The sequence below is a fragment of the Barbatula barbatula genome (genome assembly GCF_947034865.1).
Source record: "Barbatula barbatula genome assembly, chromosome: 5".
Classification (NCBI taxonomy): Eukaryota; Metazoa; Chordata; class Actinopteri; order Cypriniformes; family Nemacheilidae; genus Barbatula; species Barbatula barbatula.
Genome location: NC_136769.1, coordinates 8953565 through 8971815, shown reverse-complemented (window position 1 = coordinate 8971815; position 18251 = coordinate 8953565). Strand labels below are relative to the sequence as shown.

At 39.1% G+C, this 18251-nt stretch overlaps 1 long non-coding RNA gene across 1 annotated transcript in view; it reads right to left on the bottom strand.

Moving 5' to 3' along the window:
- The window catches only part of LOC306894809, a 59765-nt gene that overhangs the window by 10210 nt on the left and 31304 nt on the right, over positions 1 to 18251 (bottom strand). Inside the window, exon 2 of the long non-coding RNA XR_013786732.1 lies at positions 14992 to 15108. This is a non-coding gene — a long non-coding RNA (uncharacterized lncRNA). The remainder of the gene's footprint in view (positions 1 to 14991; positions 15109 to 18251) is intronic.

Genomic DNA, 18251 nt, shown 5'->3' with positions numbered 1-18251 from the left:
TCTGAAGCTTTCCGTCTCTCCTCCCCAAAGTCAGCTCACTCTCTTGGGGCTCTGTTCTGCTCAGCTTCCCTCTCCTGGAGCTCTGCCTCTCCACTCCGGGACTGTCCATCCAACTCTGCGGTACTCAGCTGCAGTAATATTGCCATCAAAGGTACATCTATAGGAAATCACGGCTAGATACAATTTTTTGAAATCTTTGATTTCAATAAGACTTTCGCTTCCCGTTTGAATACCCTAACATAAGAATTTCAGAACAGGGCAGCTGGATTCTAGCTGGTCCTACCTGAGCTTGACCACTTTAAGATGACCGTAACTAAATGAAGACCAACTTCCAACATTTTTCAATGTGACCAACATGTCCAAAACACAGCTCCCACCGTACTCACTGGCAGTCACAGACTGATTTACACTATACAAAACCAATCCAGTTACTAGAAGTTCTGCATTAACTTACAGTTCGATGTATAGATCAGTGGAATAACTTTTGCATCTTGTATTTTGGCAGGATGGTTGTCGGCTCCACATTTTATAACGCTTGAGTTGCGTGCGTCTACCCTACGCTGTGGTTTCCATTAAATCACACTGTGCAGCAAATCATTGGCTTCTGGAGGGCTCAGCGTTTCATTCGTGGGGCACTTTAGCGATGTTTTCTCTGAGATTAGCTTCCTCGAGAGAACCTGACGAGATCAAGATAAGATCTCTTTCTCTCGCAATCTTGGCAATCAGCTTGTGTCTATCCCACCCTTGCATCTTAATACAGAGCAGAAAGGTTGGCAAACATCAAGTGACAATAATATCATAGATATTGATGCTTCTCAGGCGGGTGGTGTACTGAAATATATTATATTCAAAATAAGCCTATATTTTCGAAGAATGTTTTTTCTGATGTGTTCTGAGAGATAGACTGAAAAAACAAGTATGAGGGACTGACATTTATCATGCGTTTCGCATATAACCCAGATGATTTGTGCTTGGCATCCAAAAGGCGTCAAAGCGCCAATGAGCATCTGAAACAATTTAAAGAATTTAGGTAAACAAGTGGATTGATTCTTGATTCAATTCCCTGGAATGTGCCAAAGCATCCATAAATAAAAGTGATTCCTGCAACAAAATATCCATTGAAATGGTTATAAATCTCACTTGTCAGCCAAAAGAAAAGTATTAGAGGAAAGTCAAAACATAATTTACAATACTAAAACTCTCCACTTGTATACACCATCCTTTAGTAATTCTTTATTTTTTATAAACAGCAGTTTTTATAATTTTAAATAGATTTATTCTTTGAGAGCAGTATTTTCTAGAGACCGCTTACTTTCGTAGCACTTAAAATAGATTTGAACACTCAATAGTGTCCATCACCAGAAAGTGCCTGTGGACAATATCAGGGACCCGTTTCAGAAAGCAGGGTAAGAGCAAACTCAGTGTAAGTTAACCCCAGAAAACGGGATACTCTGGGTTTTCAGTTTCAGAACGCGAGGTATATCAAACCCGTGACCGCGGGGTAAGTCAACCCCGTTTCAGAAATCAAGGTATCTTATACTTAGAGTGAGTAACCATAGTAACCTACTCTGTGAACCTAACCTGGTCGGGAGCAGGTTTTATTCCACTAACCCGAGGTTTGTTACAATCTCCGCCCCTTTTCGAAGCGCGAGCGGTGTTGAAATTGCCTTCGCCGTTTGTTTTTTCATTCGTTTTCCTTAATCGCGCACAAGTTCGTAACACAGACATTAAATGTCCGTTTATTCAGTACCCGTAGATGAGGAAGCTGCATTCATTCAGAGAGAGTTACATTTACGTCGGGAGAGAATATATGGTGAAGCCACGTTTGGATGTTTTATCATATCCGGAGGATTCTTTATTTGAGAGGCACAGTTTTTCTTTACAGTCCATTAAATATATTCACACTCTGCTTCATCCTTACATCACAAACCTCACTCGTCGTGGCTGCACTCTTACATCTGAGCAGATTCTCTGTTACGTTTCTTTGCTAACGGAAGCTTTCTTTATAACACCGGGGATGCAGAACACGTTAGCAAGGCAACTGTATGCAGAGCAGTAAGAAAAGTGTGTATCGCTCTCAAGCACTTTATATACATTTGTGTTAAGTTTCCTGTGAGAGCCATCAAAGAGGAGTTTCATAGGATTGCAGGTGAATGGTGAACGTCTTTCTGAATAAGCTGATCAAATAAATGTGCTCTTGCTGCCACCTCTAATAATTCAAATACCCTTTAGGATTTCCCAATGTGATTGGGTGCACATTTAAAAGGTCCCACTCGCCCCGCTCTGCGCGGGCTTCGAACTGCCGTCGGTCAGAACGAGGGACCGGCGCTCTAACCACGAGCCTAACGACCGCAGTCCCTATTACGTCTGTCGCTAGAGCATCTCTAGCTGGCCTCCGTTACACATAGCTGGAGCAGGGGCAAGCATGGCCAGTTTTTTGTCTTCTATAGCCACAGTGCTCGGTTCTCATATCCTCATAACTTTCAAGGCCAGTTTATTAAATATATCAAACATTTCCCAGTCAGGCATCCTACCAGCAAGAGCATTTAAACTCACCGGACTGAATGATGTTTTTATATTTCATTTCCAGCTGCTGCCACGTTCTTTTTATTGCAGAAGGATTGCACCTACATGACAAAAAATCGTAGGTATATATGTTTATACATATACGATATACATAATATATATATATATATATATAGTTCCTCCAATTCGACTGGCGAGAAATAAACGGAGCGTTTTTTGTCACGTGGCGTTGCCATGGTGAATCGTGTTATCTTCGCTCAATTGATGATGGCTTTTTAAAGCCGCGGTGAACACGAGTAACCTCGGGTGAACTTACTCAGAGTGGATTTAACTGATTGAAACCAGCTGTTCTGAAACAGAAAACTCAGAGTAGCGATTATCTGAGTAAATCAACTCAGAGTTCATATTTTAACTCAGTGTTGCTTGAACCTCCTTATTGAAACGGGTCCCAGGTGTCTCTGAGCTATGTATCTTGTGTGTTCTGTGTTTATTGTATGTGATAGATTCCCTTCGTTTTTATTTTTGTTATGAAATACGTGTTGTTACCAGACATGACATCATTATCCAGATAAAATACATCCAGGTGAATTTTATCTATTGTCCTGCGTTTCCAAAACTGCCTACAATTCAAACAAGACACATACTGTATCAGTTACACCAGTCCTAATAACGGTGTACTCAAAAACACAAAATGCATCACGTAATGTCACTTTTACAGCACATTAAAACCATTCTATGCTTTCACTTCACAGTGCAACCTACACAAAACGTTTAGCTCCGTGTTTCACAAATATGTTATTACTTATGACAAGGGATTGTACATTAACTGTTAGTAAAGATATAGAGATTATATCACATTTAAGTGAGACGTTTGGAAGAATCACCACATGATGCTTATGGAAATCAACCTCTGCTATTCAGCCTATCCCGGTAGAGCTGAATGTTATGTGTATGTAATTCATGCTGTACAATGCATTGTGTACATTTTCCTAGCGTTGTAATGACAAATACACATATGTAAACAATAAATAAAAGCATTTAGAATTCTATTAAATAAAATGAAATATGACTGCTTCAAAATGGTCTTTATTTTTCACAACAATCTCTATCACAAACTGATCCATCCATCCATCCGGGTCATACTGGGCAGAACATTATACAGTAGCATTGACTGTTCTGATCCCAGACTATAGATGAAAGTGTAAATATTTACACACCATGTTTTCACTGGTCATGAGAATACCATGGGAAACAGACATCACCAAACATCTTTACAACACTCTTAAAAATAAAGATCCTTTTTTCACCACAAAGAAACTTTTTTGAAACAGATGTTCGAGGTTCTTCACGGAACCAACAAGTTCTTGAATGGCATCAAATAACCCTTTGAAGCACCTTCTTTTTAAAAGTGTAGGTCAACCTCTATATGTTCCCAAGAAGTTTCTCCACAAATATAAGCCATACATCCACAACCCGCCATTACACATGAAACAGCACAACCTCCCAGAAATTATGGGAACAGAGCATAACTTTCTCATGTACAACTACATGAATTTTGTCGTGCTGTGAATTTAAGAAATCGTGAAAAATTATTCTTGAGAAATATGCTGGGTTTTTGTTACACATATTGATAAGTTTATTATGGCTCCTTTACAGAAAGAATGCCAGATGTTGCGTCATTAAACTATTAACTGGCCAGTGGCTTTCAGAAACTATCTACAAAAAAAATGTTGAGCAAGAACTGTTTTAAGTTCTAAAAAACAGAAAGCTTGAGAGTGGGCAGAAAAGCAGAGACCACAAAATATGTTTGGACCAAGTGATTGCCAAACCACAACTGAAAGCACATCCATATGTTTCATTAGAACCAGACTTTGACCTGCTGCAACCAAACCCCGGTATTCACGCTGATACTCAAAAAAAGCTCAATTTTATTACGAGGCATTTTAGAATAACTGTCCATTTCGATAACTGTGGGAAACACACACACGTACAGACATTCTGTACTTACATCAAGTTTGGACACACCTACTCATTGTTTATTATAACATTTTAATATAATAGTAAGGTTACTGCCACTTTGGAGTAAGATAAATGGAAATCTGTGAACAATGCAGTGCCCAACAAATGTCAAACAAATCTAAACTTTTTGATATTTTTGTTTCTTCGAAGTCACCACCCTTTGGCTAGATTTCAGCTCTGCATACTGGTTTTCATTCTCTGCAGCTATTTCATGAGATGTTTTTCAATGAATATTGAAGTAGTTCCTGTGTATGTGAGCCACCTGTGAGCTGCTTTTCCTTCATATTAAGACCAATTTAGCCGTTTCAAAAATACATTTGTTCTTTTAAATTTAAATGTTAGCTTTGCGGAGACGAACGAACCATTGACTTGTAGTGTTGCTATAGAATTTAAGCATATGTTTGCTGGGTGTGAGAATAGTTTGCACATTAGATACACTACTCTAAACATCTCGTACATCAGCACGTTTACACTGATGGTTGTCAGAAATCTTGTAGACAGTGATGTGCAGCAGGTAGGAAGAGATAAGCTCCAAATGCACAGCATTCCCTTTCAATTAGATTAGCCAGTCAAGTTAGCTACCGCAGTATATGGTCATCAAATAATTTCATCCCCCTTTTCGTCATTTACCCCATAAACTTAATTGGGACTATACTCAGCTAAAACAGCAGGAGACAAAGACTGAAAGATTAAATGTTGTCATAAAAAGGGAAATTATTGATGTTCAACTACATTAATTTTGACCAAAAAAAACCATAATCTCTCTGTTGACAAGGTTACGGACGAAAGTCACTTTCACCATTATTAATGAGAGAAAAAGAAATGGGAAGATGTGGTCAAACATCTGATTTTACACAGATGTGCCAGACATCCGTATTCGACTCCAAACGAAGTTATAGCAAGAGTCATAATATCATGTATTAGAGGAGACTGGCGCCCATTCGGAGGTGACAACTGCGAGATATTTAACGAAATTAAGTTATAGGACTAAACCAATTTTGAGCTAAGTGAAATTTAACATATGGGTGATAATAATTTAAATGTGTTCATGTTTATGGATGATATGTGATAAAACATGAATCACAAAATAAGACTGTACACATTTGCCACAATTATAGATGGTTTCATGGCGCGCGGTCAAAGTCGTGTCCTATGATATCATTGCTCTGTTAAGACACAGTAATAATCATGTAATAATTCTTAGATGTCTTCCATCTTAGAGATGGATGAAACTCATTTTTTGAGGTCATAGTGCCCTGTTATCATATAATATCTCTGTGATGTCATAGCTGCATAAATTAATTGCTCTTCCATTTTATGTAGCTGTGAAAGCACAGACAACTGAGGACACATAATAACTTTGAGACAAATTAAATGCACAAATAAATCACGCAAAACAGAAATATGCATAGATTACTATCGATAATTAAACCATTTCACAAATAAGATCATACTGTATAAAAAGACTAGATATTAAACATATTTGAATCACCTTTAAAAACTAAATAGATGCAATTTCTCTGTATTAGATTCTTGGGTGTTAAATTATTTGGGACAGAATAAATAAACCCAACTCACCACAACCATTAACAGAAATCTACAAATCAATACACTCCATCTCACACACACACACAGACCCCACACCACATACCACCTGCTGCCCCTCAGGAAAAATGGGACAGGACAACCAACTGAAGAAAGAGTGGAATAAGAGACAAACATTGAAGAGGAAGAGAGTGAATAAAGACAGATGGAAAGATAGCACAAATCAAAACAGTATGAAGTGCACCACTGTTACACGAACAGAACCGTGTGTGCATATGTCAGCAGTCACATACAAACATGCAGTCTTACACAGTAACATGGTTCATGCCCACTTACACACACACAGACACACACACGCACACACACACACACGCACGCACGCACACACACACACATAGCTGGCTGTTACTCTGTCATTGTCTCAATCAGAGCATTTCACTGGCACACTTTTAAACACTGACTGCCATAACATGATTCCACCATCTGGTCTTCTTTTCTTTTCAGACAGAGGAATACATGCAGTCTATGTATCTATCAGCCTAATCAACATATTTAAGATATACAGTATATATATATATATTTATTATATATTGTCCATTGTTTACCTCATTTGCTTTGGATAAAAGCTTCAGCTAAATGACCAAACGTAAATCTATTTATGTTTGTTTGTGATGCTACTGCAGAAATGTAATCTCATAAATACCAAAACGCCATCCGCAAGAGAGTGAGTCACCAGCCTGGTTCCCGTCTAAGTGTGTGTGTAGGTGTGACAGAGAGACGGTAGCAGCAGATGAGAAAAAAAGGCATTTCTTCACGATCACTCCATTGATAGGGTCCGGTGTCAGCAGACCGGGTCCACATAAAATTCATTGTGTATGATAAGCCTTCCTCAAACCGTGCAGTTAATCTATGCATCGTCTCTGCTTCCATAATCAATATTCATATGAGATAAGGAAATTTATGGCAAGTTATTATTCATCTCATAATACTTTTAGTTGTGCCTATCATTGGCGGCAGCTGCTTGAGAGAGAGGCTCATTGAAGTGAAGCGAACGCAAATGGAAGAGTGAAAATCATCTATTCTCAAGCTTTATTTGTTTGTTTTTTAAGGGCTTAAAATTCCATTCACTTCATTTTGATGAATGGCTGTGGCTGGAGGAATAGAACAACAGATGCTGAATTCACACACACAATCAAACAGAGACGCAAGTATAGTACGACAATGCATATTCATTTCATGTTCTTTGGGTAATTTGTCTCTGCACAACACGAATCTAAAAATAGATTTTCGTTTGGCCCAAAAAATTAGAGGAAAGCCAGAGAAATGGGAGAACGAAATATAGCTGACATCAGCAGCTGAAGCAGAGGGACCATTGTGACATCACCACACCAGATTTTGAATGCCAAACTCTTTACAGTAACACAGAAACATGCATACATAGAAATACCAGTAAGTTAAGCACATATGATCTGCTTATCTATTAAGAGTATTATAAAAAGACAGGCCGTTATTGCTGGACAGATTTTAAATATCAAATAACTTTCTAGTTTTCGAAATCAATGACATTCCTGACATTTTTAACTTTAGTTATAGAGATCATCTCCATGAAATGATTTACCATAATGCAAATATATAAACGCTTCTCTTCAATCAATAGCAATATGAAAGATGAACGCTCACATCATGCGTTTGGGAGAACAAGACAACCACAGCCGCAACTTTAATTCAAATAATGGGATCCTCATGACGCGCCTTCATTTAAATGGGCGCATTATTTATAGATGACATAAAAAATGAAACATGAACAATAAACACAGAGTAGCCGTCTCATTGGTTCTCTTTAGAGTGAAGCCGTGACCCTGTAAGTGCTATTGAGGGTCTATTAAGTGCTGTCTAATTGCAGAAGGCTCAGCATGTATTGTTTTATGAATAGTTAAAAAGGCGCTCCCCTGGGTCCTTGAGCTCTCACAGAAGACAAAACATCTCCCATACTGTCTGTGACACAGGGCTCATACAAGAGCAGCGATATTTACAAGTGCCATTAAACAAATATTTGTAACTCTATAAGCCAATGTATTGAGCTCAAATGGGTGGCACAATCAGGAGAGCTACAAGGACAGCTGAATATTAATGGGGTGTTTGGAATGAAGTGCATTAGATGATTTATTAAAAGATCAGATCAGAATCTCTTTCATGAGTTTTGGATTTTTTCAATCTGTCACAGAACACAGAAAAAGCTGAAGCAACTGCACAAAAGCCCCATTTGAGCTGTCACTCAACCACAGCTCTCCTAATAATGACATTATCGCCATCAATATTGACAAATCAACCTTTTTTCTTGTTTCATTTGTGTATTTAATTTGGTCTGACGTATGCTCCTATATCTAAAGAGAATAGAATAAATTAAATCCTTGCTAAAGGCAATAGTGAAAATAATATGGTAATAAATATTAAAATATAAGTGCATTTTTGGAATTTAAATGAGATTATACATCCCCTTTGAAATGTTTGTCAATGAAGAGAGAATGATTTGACAGTCTCATGGGGCAGTTATGGAATGTGCCCGCTGAAGCCAACCACCGAAACCCTGATCCCCTGTGTGTGAGTGCTCAGTATGGATCAGAATCCATTAGTATGCTATAGCTTTAATGAAACACCACAAACCCAACTCCTAGCGAATTGTCATCAGCATCTCTAACAAACACTCCTTCCTGTGTCATCATAAGCGAGGGTTTGCAGATAATTAAAACCACATACAGGATGTTTATAGCTTTACTCTGCCTATAGCTCAGAGTGACACTCGAACCACAAGCCTTTATTGTCTGGAAAAGAAAACCCTGCACGGCAGCAAATTCACAAGATGTTCGCTCATTAACAAGCTGTGTTATGTAACGTTAAGGAAATTTCTCTATAAGTTTATACAAAGGCACAGTTCATCCAAAAAGAAAATTCTGCTTACTCTTTTTTGGTACACACTCTTTGCATTGTAAGTGATCAGTTTGTCATTCACTTACATTTGCCATTCCTTTGCTGGGGGCCCTATGCAAACCTTTGTGAGGAGCCCTTGTCATAATAGTTCAAATTAGACAAACATATTGTAACTTTAAACTATAAGAAATACAAATAATAAATCAGTTAACACACTTAATTAAAACTGAAAGACAAAAAACATTCAACCGACTGTAAGAATAATTAATTATAAAATAAAATTGGTGGTACCCATTCGCTTTCATTGGTAATGTGTCCATACAATAGAAGTGAATAGGTATTTGTAATCAAGTTCCATAGAAGGGAAGGAAGGAGGCGGGAACCGGCGAACATTCCAACAATAAAACTTTAATTAAATAAACAATAAACACGGAAGTAACCGGCAGCCACCTCACAGTAGACTGCCGGCCATAAAACATACATAAACTAAACATATGTCCGGGCCCGGTCCTCTCTCGTCAACAGTCCTGCCGATCGTCCTTTTAAGCTCCCAATCTCCTCTGTGATAAGATGCGGGACCGGTGCGCGCACAGCTGCTTGAACTTATCACTCACGCCACCGGCCCCGCGTCACGGCTCTCGTCCCGCCTTCTTCACCACATACCCCCATCACCCCTTACAGGCCGGGGGGCACCACCGAGACTGTACCTACTGGCAGCAGGCTCGGCCCATGGCGAACGGCCTTGGCTCCCTCCTGGACGGCGGCCACCCCACCTCGACCCAGGAGCACGGCAGCGAGGTCCTCGTCCCATCCGACTTCTCGATCCAGCACCACCACCTCGGGCAGCCACTCGCGGACTTACCTCGTCCGCGCTGCCCGAACTCCTCAGCACCGCGATCACCCTCGGCAGCGAGGGCTCTTTGACAGCATGTCCCTCCTTCCTCCCGGGTTTCGGCACCAATGTAATAAAGTTCCATAGAAGGGAAGGAAGGAGGCGGGAACCGGCGAACATTCCAACAATAAAACTTTAATTAAATAAATAATAAACACGGAAGTAACCGGCAGCCACCTCACGGTAGACTGCCGGCCATAAAACATACAAAAACTAAACATATGTCCAGGCCCGGTCCTCTCTCGTCAACAGTCCTGCCGATCGTCCTTTTAAGCTCCCAATCTCCTCCGTGATAAGATGCGGGACCGGTGCGCACACAGCTGCTTGCACTTATCACTCACGCCACCGGCCCCGCATTACGGCTCTCGTCCCGCCTTCCTCACCACAGTATTTTTACCATCATTCAATATCATATCTTCTTTTATGTTCTGCGTAAGAAAGAAAGTCATACAGGTTTGAAGTGACAAGAGGCGAATATTGTATGAGTAAATCATTACAAAATGTTAATTTTTGGGTGAACTATCCTTTTAACTTTGATGCCGCTGCCTCTGTAACTGTACCAAGTTGTCTACTGTACTTTAAGGAGACAGTGCACACCAGCTGCCCACCACATGTGTAGCAAGGCATGTGTTTGTGGAAGAGAGAGGGAGTAAAAATATCAAGAATGACAGGTGGAAGGAAATGGTATATGGTGGGAAAACAATATCTCGGAGACGAGAAGAACATTTGGAGAGAACTAAGGAGACTTGCAATCTTTCTTACAGACTATCTATAATAAGAAATAATTGGTAAATTAAGGATCAGTTAACTTCCAAAAAAGTGACTGGAAGGGTCGGGGCAGAAAGAGAGAAGAGAACATGAGGTCAAAGAGTTTTAACGTGATTTATACAAGCCGGACATGTTCCTGAATCAGCATACTTTGTTGTAACTGGAACACATTCCTTTCGACCAATCTTAACCAAAACCATAACTGTAACCCGCTCCTTGGATCAGACCGCAAGGTCCGCTTGATGAGAGCAATGATCAAAGAACACGTCTTGCGATAAGGGTCATTGACAATAGCAGGAAAACACACACACACGATTGAGATAAATAATGTTCTGTTTACATTAAGCATGGGCTTTTTGGTCCCAGAAAATATGTAGAAATAATTTAGTTTATTATTTAATTGCTTCAATTAAAATACAGCTTCTTATTAAACAAAATCTCGAAAGACCTTATCGTAATGTAAGTTGCATGTAAAGATGCCTATATTGTTGTTTTACATCCTTGTTTAATAAAAATGAGAATTGTATGTCTGCAACAATTACAAGCAAAGGGACGATGCCACATGGAGAGCTGACGTTGACTAGGTTTATTGCAGGGTGAACAGATGAACAGAAGACAGGTGAAAGAATCCAGGTAACAGGTAACATCCACAGGTGAGAAAATAAACAACAGGTAACGTTAACATTCACGCAGTGGTGTAGTCGGGGCCCATTCACACGTATACGCCATATGCTTACTTTTTCCAGAGCGCTGTTTGCATATAACGACATCTAAAGATCTAGATTTGTGTAACCACTTGTTCTCCTGCTTAACGTCTCCAAGCTGATTTTGTGGTGGCTTTCCCTTTAACTGTACAATTCGTTCATACAATTGGTGCATAAATATTTCTTGCGGCCCGCCTCCGATAACCACATCAAGCACATCATGCACTGTTGGCAAACACCAGCAAGGAGTTCGTCCTGTCAATAAAGAGTCCCTGTGAAGCAGTCAGGTAATATTGATAAAACTGCTCACTTTTAGTCAAAGCTGGGTTCTCTAGTGCTGCTCTTTATGATCGCGAATCTTTGATATCTGTCACAACTTTTAATAGCTTTCTTGTAATGACACGCGATTAAATGAAATAAACACTTCCATAGCCCTTTACGGTTTAAAATCGGAAATAACATTTTCCTTACATTTTCTCTTTATCCTCATTCCCATTTCAGCCATTTTAAACCTTAATGATGTCATTTTAAATAATGTAGTCTGTTTTGTACCATAACATTAATATCTTCCCCTTAAATTATTAACAAGTATTGACGATTGCAGTGATGACAAAGTTACATCTGTATACTGTAAAATCCTGCATATGTTTTTACGTGATCTTGTACATGTGATGAGTTTAAAAGATGTGATGCTTTGTAAATAATATTGGATTGTGGTCAACAGTACTGGCATTTTTTCCAACATTTTCCCACCAACTTATTTTTCAATAACTTCATATTCAAAGCATAAGTGACAAAAACATTTTAAAAACCGACAAACACACTGACCCCTGTCTTTTGGCCATTTGAGGTTGGGGTTGTATATAGTACACCACTTTTTTTTGTTAGGACTACACCACTGCATCCACATGTAAGCATACAACAACAGGTTAGCTTACAAAATGGGTATCATCCACAGGAATCAAAGTGTTTAACTAGTGCATGGAATAAAACAACTGCTTACAACTAGACTTGACCCAGAACATAACAAAAGACATGGCATATACAGTATACAGTAGTGTCCAGGAAATGAGTGTCAGGTGCGGGTGAAATCATGGGTGCAAGGGATCTGATGTCAGTCTGTGATGTCAGAAGTCTGTTGAAATAGGAACAGGAATGGCCGAGAAAAGGCGCTTATGCTGGAGGCATGGCTGACAACGGTGGAGTTGATACAATGTCTTACATCTTAAAATGATTTTTAAATCTGTAACCGCAAAGCATATGGGACCTGTCCAAGAGTGAAATCTCGTCAAGTTAGGAGCAGCTTTAAAACTTCTGATGGAGTTTGTCATGTTAATTCCCTGATGAGGTCATCAATCAGCGTCAGTCTCGGAGGGGGTCTGACATCTGACAGCTAGTAATACAAGGCAAGGTGTGGGAAAGTGCAAGAAGGGAGAAGAACGAAAAACAATCTGAATCAATGTGTGCGCTATTTCCAACCTACACTCTTTGATTATCTCCTTACCTTCCATTATCTCTCTGTATAGAATCTTTCTCTATCTAATGTTAACCTCTACATCTTTCTCTCCCGTTCTCTTTTTGGCTGTTTGTCCTCACATCTGTCTATGAGAGTTACAGATCTCATCTATTTTCAGCTGCTGTTTTGCTAACGTGTTACTGGAGCTTAGCGCTTCCACACCATACGCCCCTTGGGCTGCTCCAACAACACGGTCCAGTGAAACTAAAGATCCCCAGCTGGACAAAACATCAGACCTGCCCTTCAAGGCAATGAACGCAACTGTGGACCAAACCCACACGTTTATGAACTACGATAACAGAGCGTGAAAGTTAATGAAGTGTTAATATGTTAACAAGGTTCGACAGGGCAGCCAAGAGGTGATGTTCAGAGATGTATACAGTTACAAGTGGGCCTGGAACTGCTGTAAAAATTTGGTCTAATCTCAATGGATGTGTTACAACAGTGTTTCAACAGCTAATGAGTGATTTGCTATCTACGGCCTACATACTAGGCAGCCGCTTTCTAAAACAGAGGCTTGGATGATGGAATCATTTTACAAAAGCAGTCCTGGAGACGGGCATCATGATAGAGTCTGGCATTAGCATGTTTCTAAGATAGGTCATATTCTAGTAAATTCAATATTGCAATGGAAGAATTTCACTTTTAAATGTACGCATATCCAAAAAGACTTACGTAACATTCATTGTACTATACATTTTGTTTTTTTACTATGTGCAATCCACTGGGATCAGACCCGTGACCTTTCTTTCCTACTATGGTAGTCAATGGGGTTCAAGAACTGTATGATTATAAGCATTCTTCCAAATATCTTTGTGTTCATCAAAACAAAGCAATGTACAGGTGTGGAAGATGAATAAATGATGACAGAATTGTATTTTGGGGCGAACTATCCCTTTAAAGAATATTGCTCATATTATACAGTTTCTCTAGCTCGACCAAAACCATTCTGTTATAAACTTGTGTATATTTATTTGCCAGCAGAAACTGTGGAATAAGACGCCTTCCAAAGCCCTTAATCCGCAAGATAAGCATCTATTCACCTCATGACGGCCGTCCCACCAAACTGTAATCTTCGTACCGAATTGTGCAAACTAATCATTAACCTACAGGCTGCTCATAAACATTTTGATAATTTACCATCCCTTCCTGCTGCTAGCCAGTGATAACAAGAGCGGGACATTATAGAGAGAGAGAGAGAGAGAGAGAGAGAGAGAGAGAGAGAGAGGGGGGGGGTTTAAAAGGTTCTTCCGATTTTCTTAGATCATTAGAAATTAAGTTTAACTTTCAAATATATTACATTATATAAAACTATGTATATATATTGTGTATATAACAGTATATGTATATTGATATCTTCATTTTTATCTTCAACTTCATTGATATCTTTATCTGACCATGTCAAAAATCTCGGTTTTATTGGCCATTCAAGGTTAGTAATGTGTACTTACAGGCTCCATGCAGGCAACCAGGTGCCCGAGGGTACGCCGTTCAAAACCGCTGCTATAGACGTCTTACTAATGGAAGTCTGAAAATATCTTCTCTTGAAATTCTGATGTTGTCATGTTCTCAGACAAGAGAAAAAAGAGCTGACAGCGCAAGCTGTGGATCACTGGATATTCTAACACAAAAGATTGAAACTGAAGGAAATACAGTATATGAAGTATGAGTGACATTCGTATGAGATTCAAAGCTTCCCCTGTACAGTAGACGAGTTTGTCTCTGTGTTAAATTACTGAAAATGAGAACCAGGTTGCCTAAAATGAATACCTGCAATCCACCATTAAATAGCAACTTAAAACCAGACGCACACACATGCAAAACATTGTTAACACTACACATGTCACTGTCACTCACATGCACTCAATTACAACCCAATTTCACGAGTTTAACTGTATGAAACATACTGTATATGCACACGCACAGCACCAAAGTAATGAGTATAATGACAATGTGATGTTGATTTATGGCCCTTTAGAATAAATAATTCCATTTTAAAAACCACAAACGTCACTAAAGTGTGTGTATATGTATGGGGCTGTGTGTGCTTGTGGTATAATCAGTGGCTCCAGAGTTTTATAAGTAACACTAACCTGGGCTTTTCCAAACCAAAGGAATGAACCACAGTTCCATTAAAGACCACCAGGCAATCAGGAACAATAGCCATGACCCCTGTCTCACACACAAGGGAAGGGGGCATACAAAGTGCTCTACAAAAAAGTAGAAAGATATAAAAAAACTGTTGAAATTATACATTATACAGTATATACAATAATATTACATTATATGGTAGGTCTGTTTTGAATGGGTTGCAAACGTGACACTGAAACATACAAGTCTAACTAAAGTAAAAGCACTTTTTGTAAAAAAAGTTGATACAGTATGACAATCTGTCTTTTACCCAGGTAAAAAGTGCACTTTATTTAAATACACTACCATAATTTACCAAAAGCACGCTATTGTCACATTGTTACGCCCCATGGCTCGAAAAAGGATGCTTTTATAAAGACAAAACAGGAAACTATCAGCAGGTGTCCTCAAGGATCCCCTCCGGGAACAATCAGTTGTTATCTTAATAAGCACCAAAGCTACTTTTTTGCCTATTGGACTTCATCTCCCATAATCCTCAGCCCCTGATCGAGCTGCCTGTTCACGTTTACGATTGTTTGCTGCCTGCCTCGACCTATTGCCTATTTAACCCGCTACTGCTTGTGATATTTTCTCTGTGTGCAACCATTAAAGGAGAATTGCAAATGGATCCGACTCACCCTGAACATTCATAACAATAACAACCGCTCAAAGCGAAACACGGTAACGCAGATGCTGCAAATCATTTTGATAGGTACAGTTTAATATTACACAATAATTAAATGTATTTTAATAACATATGTTACATTATATTTACAAATGATTAAACCAAATTGCCTGTTTGTGACATTTGAACGTCGTTTCCTACCTTAAAACCAAAAGTAAAAATAAGCTAACAGGGCACTAGACTGCGACCAAAATGTAAGTTGGTGCGACAAACTGAGAAAGAGGGGTCGCACCAGTGCGACAAGTGGGAAAAATTTGTCTGAAGTGCACAAATTTGAAAGAATCAATAGAGACCAGTCCAACCTGCTCCTCCAGACTAGAAGACCAGTTAACTGCCTGAGGTTGATTTGACTGTTTTTGCCAAGACGAGGAACACAGTCTGACGGGACTGTTCAACGACATCCGTACATGACAAGACCAAACAATCAAAAAACAGCCAAACAGGAAAACATTTAATACATAAGGATTAAGGTTTTCAACCAGACTAATTCATAAAACACGCCTGGACATAATAAACAAGGGAAATAGGGACCTGCACCTTCATAATGAAAAGAGATATAAAGAATAACCAAAAATAACTTTACATGAATAAAAAACCCCGCCCATAAAATCACAAGTATCAAAAGCCCAAAATGTTACTAAATCTACAGGAGGTTCCTGACAGCCAAATTTGCTGCTCAGAAAATGGAAGGACACCACAGCCTTCTGTAAGAGACCAAGACTGTGGTTTAAACTCATATATCGACCTCCGTCTGGAAGACATGGGCTTTAAACCCGGCCTTAAATCGGGTTGCAATGGTGACATGTCTAAGAAGAGGCCAGATACTAAAGCAGCCATGGGAATAGACACGTCCTCCACGGCAGGCATAGGTACAGGCCTCTGGTGTGAGCACGGGGTGCCTTGCAATACAGCCTCAATGCAGAGTCAAATTACAAAAAGGAAAAAACAATCTCTCACCCGACAGATGATTGGATAGGCTTATTAAAAGTAATTGAACAATCACTAACCAAACTAACCCATTAGCCAGGGAATAAAACTGCTCAGTGCTCCTTTAAGGATCTGCATCCTTACCAAAAAAGCATCTGTTGTTGCTAGATTCACATTTTAATGGCTAAAATACACTACAAGACTTTTGTCTGAGATTTTGCCCGGATTTTCAGTCTGGACTTGTTAGTGTGTTTCTCTCTGAAACTTAAAAAAAGTCTGCAAGTGTATGAAGTCTAGTTTAAAAATAATCTGTTCAGATTTTAAAAATCATGTAGTCCAGCCAGAAGAGGCCAAACTAAAGTTGCAAGGAACCAGGTACAATGCAATATAACATGTATGCAGACAGACGAAAACAGACAAAGGAGGTCAAAGGCAAGGATGACAAGATTAATTAATGAGACACACCTCGAAAACAGGAAACTAAAGACAGGAAACGTGACCTTCAGAATATAAAACATTTCGACATGAACCGAAAGACTTAAAAATAGAACAAAAAATAAGGCACAAAGACAAAAAATACTGTATGTCCGTTGGACAGGAATGTTGTTCCTAGCATGGGTGTTGATTGGGGTGTGGATGGCAGGGAGTTTGGAAAGACAATAATTGTAAAGATTGCCATTGTGACTGACTGCAATGTGTCATATTCTGTCATTTGTTCATTCACATAATTTTAAGTTATTCAGTGCATTCAAAGTTCATCCAAAAGGCTTGCACCTTTAGACTTCCCTTACACAAATTCACCTCCCAGAGTGTCAGCGAAGAGAAATAGATGAAACCAAAACATACACTTTTTAAGTCTGACGTCAAACACCACCGCTTCCGAGTCCATCAGTAGCCATAGGCATGTATGTAAACTCATGTCACGCTGTAAAAAACACGATCCTAACCTTTACAGCAAAATCCCAGATGGCTAGACAGCGATTATATTTTTCAATAATCTTTTAAAATTGAGTTTTGCTTAAATATGAATAAACTTGGTTCATAAACAGCTGTTTAAATAGTAACCTCACTTGAAATGAGTGGAGGCTTGGACTCAAAAACGGTATTCCTAATGTCACGACTTAACAAGCGGATAGATAGAAAGATCAAATCTTACTTAGTCTGGAAAAAAGTTGGACACACAGCTATATGCTTTGCTTCATCGTTTCCCAATCTGGGAATTAACAGGAATTGCAGGAGGTAAAAATAAATGTTTTTGAAGTTAAACAAGTGTTATTAAATAATTGAAACATTTACTTCAAATATCAGGGGGACTTTAAGTAAATAATTAAGGTCAAAGGGGATCAGCTGACAAAAAAGTTTGAAAACCCCAGACCGACTGTTTCCATGGGTAACACCAACTTACATCAACAGTGATTTTTGCACGAATGTTATGCCACTTGAATTCATTGAGCCAAGCTGATACTTTTTGTCATGTGCGTGCTTTTCAAATTGCTCCTATGCCCTATTGAAGGTATATATGAAAACATAACAGACCTATATCGTTTTTCAAATGTCTATGCCTACGCCCTTGATTCCGGCCCAACAAAAGACGTTGTTTCAATAACAGGC